The sequence below is a fragment of the Oryctolagus cuniculus genome, chromosome 5 (assembly GCF_051225735.1).
Source record: "Oryctolagus cuniculus isolate XC-2025 breed Fujian yellow rabbit chromosome 5, ASM5122573v1, whole genome shotgun sequence".
Taxonomy (NCBI): Eukaryota; Metazoa; Chordata; class Mammalia; order Lagomorpha; family Leporidae; genus Oryctolagus; species Oryctolagus cuniculus.
The window spans coordinates 120,372,826-120,384,929 of record NC_142871.1 but is presented as its reverse complement, the minus strand read 5'-3'; the positions used below and the strand labels follow the sequence as shown (position 1 = coordinate 120,384,929).

At 38.5% G+C, this 12,104-nt stretch overlaps 2 pseudogenes across 1 annotated transcript; both read left to right on the top strand.

The window, feature by feature from the left end:
* The first annotated feature begins 2,090 nt into the window (after window positions 1-2,090).
* On the top strand, window positions 2,091-4,665 carry LOC100350408 (tudor and KH domain-containing protein-like; annotated as a pseudogene).
* Window positions 4,666-9,122: 4,457 nt separating this feature from the next.
* Window positions 9,123-10,753, top strand: LOC149126630 (F-actin-capping protein subunit alpha-2 pseudogene; annotated as a pseudogene). Its single transcript, XR_016234036.1, has one exon. The product of XR_016234036.1 is annotated as an F-actin-capping protein subunit alpha-2 pseudogene (transcript).
* The last annotated feature ends 1,351 nt before the right edge of the window (window positions 10,754-12,104 follow it).

Genomic DNA, 12,104 nt, shown 5'->3' with positions numbered 1-12,104 from the left:
AATATTCTAATCAATCACTAATAAATAAAACATTCAATTTTCATTACCATTACTTTTCTTTTAAAAAGATTACATATATTTTTAGAGGAAATAACTATCATTTAGACAAAATTTGATTCACAATTTTGACAGACTTTTCTGAATCAACTACTCATTTTTCTCACCTCTGGATAGATATAAGGATCTTGTAGAGAATGAAAGATCACCATGAGGTATTAAAGTATCCCACCTCAGGGATATTGAAGGCCATGATGCTTTCTTTAATCTCTCATTTCTTCATGGTTTGGTAGAGAGCAAATGACCAAACGGGTCCTCTTTTTGAGCAAGCATGGAGGCATTATGAAAAAAAAATGATTTTTATTATTGAGGTATTCGGAAGCCATATTTCCATACAGATTTGTTACTGAATAAAATTTTGGGGTGAAGGGTAGGAGGTTTCATCTTTTAGAGCATTTTAAAAACCTTAATTCTTCAGAAAGTCTGTAGGGCTTTGGTGTGAGTTAGAGAGGGCTGGTGCTGTGGCATAGCAGTTAAGCAGCCACCTGTGATGCTATATCCCATATTGGAGTACTGGTTTGAATCTTGGCTTCTCTGCTTCTGAATCAGCTCCCCACTAATGTGCCTGAGAAGATGGCCCAAGTACTTGGACTCCTGCCACCCACTGGGGGACTCAGATGTAGTTCTTGGCTCCTGGCTTACTCTTGGTCCAGTCCCAACCACTGTGGCCTTTAGGGGGGTGAATGAGTAGATGGAAGATCACTTTCTCTCTGTCTCTTCCTCTTGCTTCCTGCTTTTCAAATAAATAAAATAATGTTTTAAAATAAAGAGTTAACAAAACTTGCAAACTTCCAAGGGAAAAATTGAAGTTTGGTCTTAGTTTCCTAACTCTAGGATCAGTGAAGAAGTCCTCAAAAGGACTGGCTACTTAATTGTGGGAGGAAGTGTCCAGTCAACGGTAGGCCTCATAATCAAAATTATTAGTTATTTTAAGGAATCAAGAATAGAGCATTAAATCAAATTCAGAGCTCTTCTTAGAATGCTACCTGTGTGACTACACAGGTCAAATGTCCATGAAGTTCACCCCACGTTCAGGTTTCTTTTAATGTTGCAAAGCTCTAATCTGCATAGGAATGGAGGCTAAGGGTTCAGAGCAGGAACTAAGAAATAAAGGTTTTGCAGTTCTTTGGAGCAATATTTTTATCTTTTGTAATCAAGCATGTTAAACGATATATATGAGAGAAATGAAGGATGCTGGAGTTACTTTAAAGAGTAACGAAAATAACAAAGTGTGGTTCTACAAAAGTAAAAAACTAGCAAGATATTTTGGAAACTACATGACCCTCATTCTGTCAATAAGAAGGGAATAATACAAAATCGACCATTATATGTCACCACAACATAACATACCCCATCTATGTTATGCCGTATCGTCAACCCTCACATCTAAGAGTTCTGCAGATTCAATGATTAGGTTGTCAAACGTATTTGAAAATAGATTGGTCTGTACAAAACATGTACAGAATTTTTTCTTGTCATTACTCTTTGAATAACATGACAACTATCTATACAGAATTTACATTGAATGAAATATTTTCAAATATTTATTTGAAAGAGTGACACACACACATACACAGAGGAGAGGGAGGGAGGGGGAGAGAGAGAGAGAGAGAGGGAGAAAATCTTCCATTTGCTGATTCAACTCCAAAAAGGTAGGATCACATAGTTTATGGTGGTCACATAAGACTATAAAGGTGCTAAAACATTCCTATTGCCTAGTGGCATCATAATTTGCAATGTTATTGCATTACTCATGTTTGTGACGGCACTGCTGTAAAAATTCCTATGTATCGTAAATTACTTAAAAGGTCTAGCAGAGGATAAAGGACATATCCCTGGACACTCCAGTATTCAGAGGTTAGAAAGATGAGAAGGAACTAGCAACTGGGACTGAAAGAGCAGTCTGAAGTGAAGGCGGAAACCCTGGAGAGTGTAGCGTCAGGGAAGCTAAGAGAAGGTCTTTCAGAGAAGAGGAAATTAGCTACGAGAGATACTGTGGCAAGGTCAGAATGTAAGTCACAGTACATCAGAAAATGCCCACTGAAAGGACTTCCTGTACAACCAGTCCTGAATTCGAAAATAGTCCTGGGCTTTGGAATCCCAGCCAGAGCAGCAATTGCCTACATCCTTTACCACAGGTATAGAGAAAGCAGAGAAGAGCGGCTGACATTTGTTGGGGAGAATGACATTGAGATTGAGACACAGGTTCCCCAGGGAGGCTGTGAAGCTCATCACTGGCAAGCAAGAGCCAATACTAAACAGCTGTGGAAACAGGCAGGTACTCTGATCAATGTGAACACAGAGGAAGTAAGCAATGAACGAGCGATGCTTACCAGTGGTTTTCCTCTGCAGGTGTGAAGGCCAAAGCAGAAGTCCACAAGTTTCTGACAGAAAATACCCCAATACCTAAGCAGCTCTCAGTTCCCAAGTGATCTGTGGCCAGAGTCATAGGGAGAGGAGGCAAGACCATTCGTTCTGTCTAGAAGGCCTCTGGAGCTAAAATTAGCTGTGGCAAAGAATCAGAGGAGATGTTACTACTATCAAGACATAAAAATCTAGGGAACATAGAGGGAGTGGCAGCAACCAGCATTTGAAACAAGAGAAAAATTAAGATAAAGAACTTAGTGTGGGGAGCAACCTGGACTGGACTGAGTTACTGGAATTAAGACTTATTCTATGCATCTGCTTTCCCACAATATGGCGCTGGGAGAGGAGAAAACAGCTTCTACGCAGCTGCCTCTTGCCAACTTGAGTGATGACCTCCAGGAGCTGATCCTGCTCCTGATTGGAGGAGAGCAGCGTACTCGGCGTGTGGGCAGCTGAGTTGGGATTGGCGGAGGAGGACTATAAAGGAGGAGAGAGACGGCATACACCAGGAACATCTAAAGGGAACACCTGAGGGAACACCTGTGCAGCCCCCGAGAGAGCCGGCCGGCGGTGTGCCGCTCCCCCGCGGAAGTGGGGAATGTGGCAGGAGGAACTGCCCTTCCACTGAGGTGGAAGGGTTGGTAGCCAACCCGGGAAGGACCAGCAGCCAACCCGGGAAGAACCAGCAGCAAACCCGGGGAGGGCCGAGCAGACGAAAGAACAACGCAGGGTCCTGTGTCGTTCCTCCACGAAGAGGGGGAGCGACATAATGGTGCCGTGACTCGGATATGAAGCCTAGGCAGGGTTTAGTGTTGTTCCTCCACGAAGAGGGGGAGCGACACTTAGAAAGAGGATTGCCTATTCTAAAGAAACCAGAGTCCCATGCAGTCAGCCAATCAGTGTGAAAAGGGAGGAAGTGACAGAGCCAGGAAGAGGTGTAGGTTCAGTTTTTGGAATAGCAGCAGTTCTAGCATGGGGCAAGCAGTGCTCCTGGCAGTTCCTCCCCACAAAGGAGGTGATGACATGGTTATCGTAGGGCCAAAAGCAGGTGGCTAGGAGAAATATAATGATGGCAGTTTTCAGAGGTCTGGAGTCCAGGCCAGTCCAGGGATGTCCATATTTGAAATCTCCTGTTTTGACTTCAGTTTCCATGCTGATGAGTACCTGGAAGTCTGTTTCTCTGCTTCTGAACAGACCAATCACTACTGCATCCAAATCATTGGCTCCCTTAGCCTGCAGTTTTACACGGGTATCAGTGAGATGACCCAGCCCTATTAGAACAGTGGGGCTGAGGACATGACTCTGTATGTGGGAGACACTGTAACAGCACATTTACCTAAAACATGTTTCCTGGCATCGAGCCCAGAGTCTTGTACTTTGGAGAGTGAGAACTTAGGAAATTATGGAAGCTGTCCACTGAGGGATCTCAGGGCTCTCAAAAGTGACTTTGTGAGTCTTCCATTCCAAACAGTAGAATATGCTCTGGCACGGGTTGTCTCCTCTGGTGAATAATGGGACAAACGAGCTTTGGATGAGCTTGATAGACTCATTCAGTTATCTGAATGAAAGCTCCTGGTGGCCAAGATCTCTAAATATAATCAGACAGGAATCTCAGCTTGGCCAGAGAGCTACCTTTAAGAGACTAGTAATGGGGAAAACTTGCTATTGAGCTAGCACTTGTTTGGAAAGGATCTGCAATTGAACTTGCTGATGATGCAGAAAAGATCAGAGTTGTCCGGGAATGTTGAAGCATGGGACCATGGAAGCAGATGCTTCTCTACGGAGCGTGCTCGTGGAGACCAACAAGAGCACTGGAGAGATGGCAATACTCTGTTCTGCCTCAACTTATCAGAGATTGCCTGTCTGTTTGGTGAAGGTAAACTTGAAGATGATTGCTTACTCTGAAGTCTGAGTTTCAACTGGCTCAACCATCAGCTTAGCTTTGATTTGGTTCCTGGTGAAATAGAAGTCTATGATAAAAAGATCCAGGCAGCCTTTCTTAATTGGACAAATGGTCTTCCTGTGTTCCAAATTAATTTTCTCTTTCCATTGGACCACCAGAAATAGTGTGAGGAAGGATACAAATACATCCCCTCCCCTCTTCACCCCCTCAGTGAGTATGAATGTGTTGCTACCAGGCCCTTCAATGTCAGGCTTTGTCCCTCTGCCAGCTATAATACACATTACTGCTAGGCTGTGCCCTTTTTGAAGTTGGGAAACAGCCAAGGTTTGGTTATTAGAAGCGATGATTCTGCAGATTTCTGATTCACCTCATCAGGTGGCTCTGGTTAAAGGAAGTGTTTATGTGAACTCAAAACTGGGGACTCAAATATTGCAGTTGAGTCAGAAGGCAAAAGCACAATCAGCATGAATGTATGAAAAAGTTTCAGGAAGTAAGAGAATGCTGCCTCCAAGCCTCAACTGCTGATGTTATTAGAGACAGGGCTTTGAAAGAGTGGTCCAGCTATTTCTCTTCAAAATTTAGTTAAAAGAAAGAAAGGAGAGGAAACTTAGGAAATATTATAAATTGCTAGTGTAATATCTATATGTATAGATATGTACCAAAAGACACATATAGTTTGTGTGAATCATTTGGGGGATTCTCTATTGAATAAAGTTCCCAATAAAGATTAAAAAAAGTATAGCACATGCACCTTAATAATGAATATCAAACTTAATAATGAATATCAAAGACTATATAACTGGTTTATGTATTATTGTAGACTATTTTGCCACTATTTTAGAGTGTACCATTTCTACTTATTAAAAAAAAGCTAATTGTAAAATAACCTCAAGCAGGTATTTGGAAGGTGTCCAGGAAGCATTGTTATCATAGTAGATGACAGCCCCATGATGGTTTTGCCTCTGGACACCTTCCAGTGAGAGAAGATATAGATGGGAAATGCAAGGATACTGGTGATCCTGACCTTGTGTAGACCTAGACCAATATGTATTGGCATATTAATCTTGGACAATAGCTCTTGATTCCAGTTTCCGGCTAATGCACATCAAAATAATCTTATCTTTTAATTGCATTTTCCACAACCATTTTCAACTTCCTTCTCATAAGGGAAATGAAAAAAATAGGAACAATAGGAACAATATAAGGGATAATAGAAGGAATTATGGATGTTTTGCTATTTGAGAAACAACCTTGATTAATTTTAAATATGTTTAATAATTTGAGGCAGCTACCAAAAATAGCAAGAAAAAATATATTTATATACCAGGAAAGGAGAATATCAAATCTTAGAAAATTCTCATTTAAAACCACAAAAATTCAGACACAGAGTGAAAGACAAAAAAATGGAATAAAAATATAATGAATAAAAAACAGTGACAAATATGGTAACTATCAATCCAATTGTATAAACAACCACTTTAAATATCATTAATCTAAATATGTTTATGTGGGTGGGAGAGTGTGACAGGAGTGTATGGAAACTCTGTACTTTCTGCTCAATTTGCTGTATACTTAAAACTGCTAAGAAAATAAAGTCTTTTAACACACATGCACACACACACAGAGCAAGGTTTTCTAATACAGTGAAAAAAATATTCTCTAAAACAATATAAGAAAACAAGACAAACTTAAAACTGAGATAACATAGCAACAACCCAGCTAGATCTGAAAAAGAATGTTGGTATACAAATTAAAAGAAAAATTATTTTGATTCTTCACTTAAGAGTAAGATAGAATAGTAGAGACAGGATAGGGTGTCTTCTAGGGAACAAAAAGCAGAAAAACTAGATAAAATTTATGAAACAATACTTGAGATAGGAAACAAATAAAATGAGTTTACAGCAAATCTAATTACTGTCTGGAGAGTTTCCAGGCCACACAGAAGGAAGGGCAACCCCAGATGGATCCTCTGAGCTCTGAAATGACAAGGTGCAAATTAAAACATTCTGTCCCTCTATCATCCAGCTATCCATCTACCTGTCATCTCTCTGACTTCCATATTTATCATTTACCACTCCTATTTTTATCAGGTATTTCTACCTTTCCATATTTGTCATTATCACACATTGACTTAGGCAACACAAAGCATGCTATGATATCTGTGATATTTTTAAAAGCTAAGATTTGAAATTCCATAAAAGCAAAGTCAAGGGAAACATAAAGCCATGAATAACAACACTTGCTCTTATCTTTTAAAACATATTTAATCAAAGCTTTATTTGCTAATGCTACTTGAAATTAGCTGTTTCATAACAGATATATTTATTAAAATACACACAAAAATGAATGAAATGTACTGTTGAAGCACATGAATTAAGTAACCTAAATTGCAACCTTGAGCAAAACAAATAACTCCATACTTCTAAACTAAAACATCAAGGCAAAACAATAACGTTGTGGTACTATTTTAATTATAAATGTGTTAAAACAATTGGTTTTAGTAGACAAAAACTAAAGATTTTCAATGAATACAATTATAATGCGTAACTATAACATCATTAAAACTGTATGAAATACCTATAAATATGTACACCTATATCATATATGCATGTCAATGATAGACTCGTGTGTCTATGTATACACTTATATATTCACAGACATCTTTTTCTTTTCTAAGTCTGTATTGTATTCTCAACACTCTTCCATATTCTAATCTAAGACACTGGATCCTTTTGCTAAACTTTCAGTTATTTTATTTACTCCTTCTAATGCCATTTAATATTGTGTACTAGTGTTAGTAGAATGCCATATTTTCTTGTACTTAACATTTTATGTTCCATCTCAGGTTACTGTCTTCTTTCTTAATTTATTTTAACTTCTTTCATGAAGTTTTCGTTTTCTTTTCTAAATTCCCTTCTTTCTTTTACGGTAAACCATCTAGACTAGTATTCTAGATTCTTCCAAAGTGTTTGAAATTTTTATATGTTCCTTGTTTTGATATCATAAACTCACCTTTTATTATTCATAATTTTAGTGTTGATTTTAACTGATCCCATGATATCCCAGCCAGAGATAAATCTCTCAGATTTCCTAACAGCAAACTGTAATCATATTACTAAGTTCAGGCCAAAGGGATATATGTAAATGTCAAATAGTGTGACTTCCAGTGCTCTTCCCTGAAGATAGGATACCCACCTGGATTCTTTACCTACCCAGTGGGCTGGAAAGCAGTCATGTGTTGGTTGATCTTCTACCTTCCAGAGATGCAAGCCATGAACAGGTGATGAAAGAGCCATTTTGCAACAGTAGGTCCTTAGATGAGCTCAAGAGATGTTTACATATCTGTACGTACTTGGAATATTAGGCGAAAAAGAAGTGACTTTCTATGTTGATGGATAAGCTATATATTTAAGTCTATTTATTACTGTAGATCAGTGTAGTGGAAAATTTCTAGACCTTAAAATTGAGACTTGGGGCTGCATAATTCTTTGTTGTGAGAGGTAGCAAAGGAGTATTGTAGGCTGTGGAGTAGCATCCTTAGCCATTATTATTGGATGCCTATAGCAACCCTGACTGTGACAAGCAAAAATGCCTCCAGACTTAGACATAAGCTTGTAAACTAATTACCACAGCAATTGCTCCCTGTAGTGGGTGTTCCCTTAAAAAATCCACAAAATAAGTATCTAACTAGGGGTCTGGTGAGAGAAAGTAAATATGGAAGGCTGGAAGGCAGTGGCATTTAGTAAAAGTGTTGTCTGTGCTATTGTAATAGGCTGAACATATTCCTACAGAAACTGAAACTGCAAGGTAAGTGCTTTGAAAGATGCAACATATCAGCATATTTTAGTTGTAACATGCTGTTTTAGCAAAATACTATAACAAAAAATATGCATTTCCAGGAAAAACTGAACAGATATACATATGATAGAGCTTTTCTTGGGAGGCATCCCACAACTTGCTAATAGACTTGGAAAGTGAGTTCTTTCAGAATTGAAAAAGCTCAATACCACAAACATCAGGAGAAAGATAATCACCTAGGGCATTCTTAAAGAACACCCATTTGGACTATTCAGCCAAATGTATGAGGAAGTCAGAGACAAAGGGTAGCCTATAGATGTTCCCAACTTTTTCAGATGGCCATTTATTATCCACCCTAAAAATGTAAGAGAATAAAATGGGTTCAGGAAAGAAGCCAATTAAATAAAAGCAAGAATCTGGAGGTTAAAAATTATAATGCAAAGAGATTTGGGGGGTGAGATTCTTTTACATGGAATTAAATAGAACAGAAAACTTGATTCTTGAGAAAGTTGAGAAAACCCTAACTTGGCTTTCCTAAGCTTTTCATTATGTTATACATTAATGGCATCCTTGGTTTCTTAAAACTTTGCTAGCAAGTAGAAGGTTAGGAAGTCTGCCAAGCTTGTGGCCCAGCTTTCCAACATGTGTTTTAGAAGATGCCATGGAAGTCATGGAAAGAAGGAAGATGTCTATGTTTGTGAAAGAAGGGCCAAAAGTGGCACTGAAGAATAAATTGTTTCTGTAGAACAAAACCAGTCCAGCCAAAAAATATTCCCACTACTAGGTCACAGAGTTCTTGAAATTCTAATCCAGCAATGATTTATTTAAAAATTTTAAAGAACTAATGGATTTTTAAGGTAGTGTTTTTATGGCAGTTATCCTATTTGTTTCCTTAATGGGTGTGCGTGGAGTAGATAAAGAAATATGAGAACAATGTCTGTGCATGTTAGTTTGCCAGAATGTTGGGCTCTTCTTAGGTTCACATAAAAGGATTGTGCGGGGCGGCGGGCCCCTCCCTTGGCGGGGGCGCGCGACACGGAGGACCGCACCGAAAGGGGGAAGTCAGGTGGCCGCTGCCGCCGCCACCACGGTCTGTCGCCAGAAGGAAGATGGCGGATCTGGAGGAGCAGTTGTCTGATGAGGAGAAGGTGCGTATAGCAGCAAAATTCATCATCCATGCCCCTCCTGGAGAATTTAATGAGGTATTTAATGATGTCCGGTTACTGCTTAATAATGATAATCTTCTCAGGGAAGGAGCAGCACATGCATTTGCACAGTATAACTTGGACCAGTTTACTCCAGTAAAAATTGAAGGTTATGAAGATCAGGTATTGATAACAGAACATGGAGACTTGGGGAATGGAAAGTTTTTGGATCCAAAAAACAGAATTTGTTTCAAATTTGATCACTTGAGAAAGGAAGCAACTGATCCGAGACCCTATGAAGCAGAAAATGCGATTGAATCGTGGAGAAGTTCAGTAGAAACTGCTCTTCGTGCTTATGTAAAAGAACATTATCCGAATGGGGTCTGCACTGTATATGGTAAAAAAATTGATGGACAGCAAACCATTATTGCATGCATAGAAAGCCATCAGTTCCAAGCAAAAAACTTTTGGAATGGTCTTTGGAGGTCAGAGTGGAAGTTTACAGTCACACCTTCAATCACTCAAGTGGTTGGCATCTTGAAAATTCAGGTTCATTATTATGAAGATGGTAATGTTCAGCTAGTGAGTCATAAAGATATACAAGATTCCCTAACAGTGTCTAATGAGGCATAAACAGCAAAAGAATTTATAAAAATTGTAGAAGCTGCAGAAAATGAGTACCAGACTGCCATCAGTGAGAATTATCAGACAATGTCGGACACTACTTTCAAAGCCTTACGTCGACAGTTGCCAGTTACACGCACTAAGATTGATTGGAACAAGATCCTTAGCTACAAGATTGGCAAAGAGATGCAGAATGCATAAATGAACATTGCATGACCGGATCATTTTAGTGTCTTTGCGTTTAAAAAAAAAAAAAGAAAATTATTGCAAAAGTATTCAGAACTGTCAGGCTGCCCAGTCAGATGGGCTGTTGCCATTTAAAATCACTGTAATTAATTAGTTTGGTTAGAGCACAAAGCTTAGCTAATCAACCATTACTTTTCATTTCAGAGAGGGTTGAAAATGGGTTTAGTTTACTTTTTGTTATGTCTTTACTTTCTTTTAAGCCTTTCTTAAAATGAAGAGATGATTCCTCTAGTTTATGGTTATTAGTTTTTGAGGTATTTCAAAAATATTTTACTGTAACCCTAAAATTGTTGTCTTCAGTTTAGGAAATGGGTAATTTTTGATATTTGCCCAATTATTTTTAAATGGGGTCAATAATAGAAATTCTAGTTTAAGGTGGTTGATGGATTTAGCCATATATGCTGCTGAAGAAATTGTCTACCTTTTCCCCTCAACTTTTCCATTTCTGTAAGATCGAGATTAGCGGGAAAGCATTTTCTATATACATTGTGTTTAAACCTTTCAAGAAGGTTATTTAGCTAGCTTAGTGTTTAACTAAACTTTTTTTAAACAAGGCCAAGATCTAATGCTGTTTTGAGATTCTGAAATTAAATGAAAATACTTATTTCAGAAATGCATTTAATGCTTTTTTCTTGTGACAGTTATGCAAATTAGCTTGAATTCCATATGTCCCTGAGTTATTTTTATCATAAAGCCACAAATGTATTATAGCAAGGCAAATTGTAATATATATAATCCTAAACTCAAAAAAAAAAAAAAAAAGGATTGTGCATTATCCAGAGATACCCACATCCCACATTTGAATGGCAATCAAAAATGGGCAGCACATTTGATTCAGCTTCTTGGAGTTTTTTTTTTTTTTGGTAGGAGTGTTACATGCTTGAAAGTGATTATATGGGTGGTCAGAGTAAGTGACAGTCTAATAGAAATCATTAATATTCCACAAGGGCTTATTTCCTCAAACTTCCTTTTAGTTGGATTTTTAGTTGGGTTTAGTTTGATTTTTAATTGGGTTCAAGATAGCCAGCTAGAAAGAATGCATTCCAAGCCTTCCTCACAAATTCAGTCTCAACATGTGACTAACAGCTAATGGAATAATTGAAAATTTGGGGTAATTTATTTTAAAAAATTATCTCACAAGATTTCACCTTTAGGTTGGCTACACAGTAGAAAAACCTCAGATACCTCCCACAGAGGCTGAACCCATTTGTGCATTACAGCAGATTCATTCTACTGGGTTCATCTCCTAGATGACATAATAGCTCATTTTTTTGTCCTAGACTTTTTTGTAAGATAACAATAAGCTCATTTTTTTAAAGATTTATTTATTTATTTTAAAGTCAGAGTTACACAGAGAGAGGAGAGGCAGAGAGACAGACAGAGAGAGAGAGAGAGAGAGAGAGTCTTCCATCAGCTGGTTTACTCCCCAACTGGCCGAAACAGCCGGAGCTGGGCTGATCCGAAGCCAGGAGCCAGGAGCTTCCTCCAGTTCTCCCACGTGGGTGTAGGGGCCCAACCACTTGGGCCATCTTCTATTGCTATCCCAGGTCATAGCAGAGAGCTAGATCAGAAGAGGAGCATCCAGGACTCGAACCGGCACCTATATGTGATGCCAGCACTTCAGGCCAGGGTGTTAACCCACTGCGCCACAGCGCCAGCCCCATAATCTCATTTTAACAATAAAAGTTTTGGTTCTCTCCCCCTCTACTTATTTATAATTCTACACCTTAACTTCTGCCTCTTCTCTGGGATTAGCAAACAATTATTAATATTATCCTTAAAATGTTGAAATTTTGAGTGCATTAAATTTATATTTGATGCTCCATTATTCAGGTTATTGAATTTGTAATCTTGGACTGCTGGGGATGTAGGATATTATATCTGAGAAAATTTGTACATTTTTAAACTTAATTCATTGATGTTATTGCTCTGTAACAGTTCTTTGTCTATAGAGTTTGGGGGAA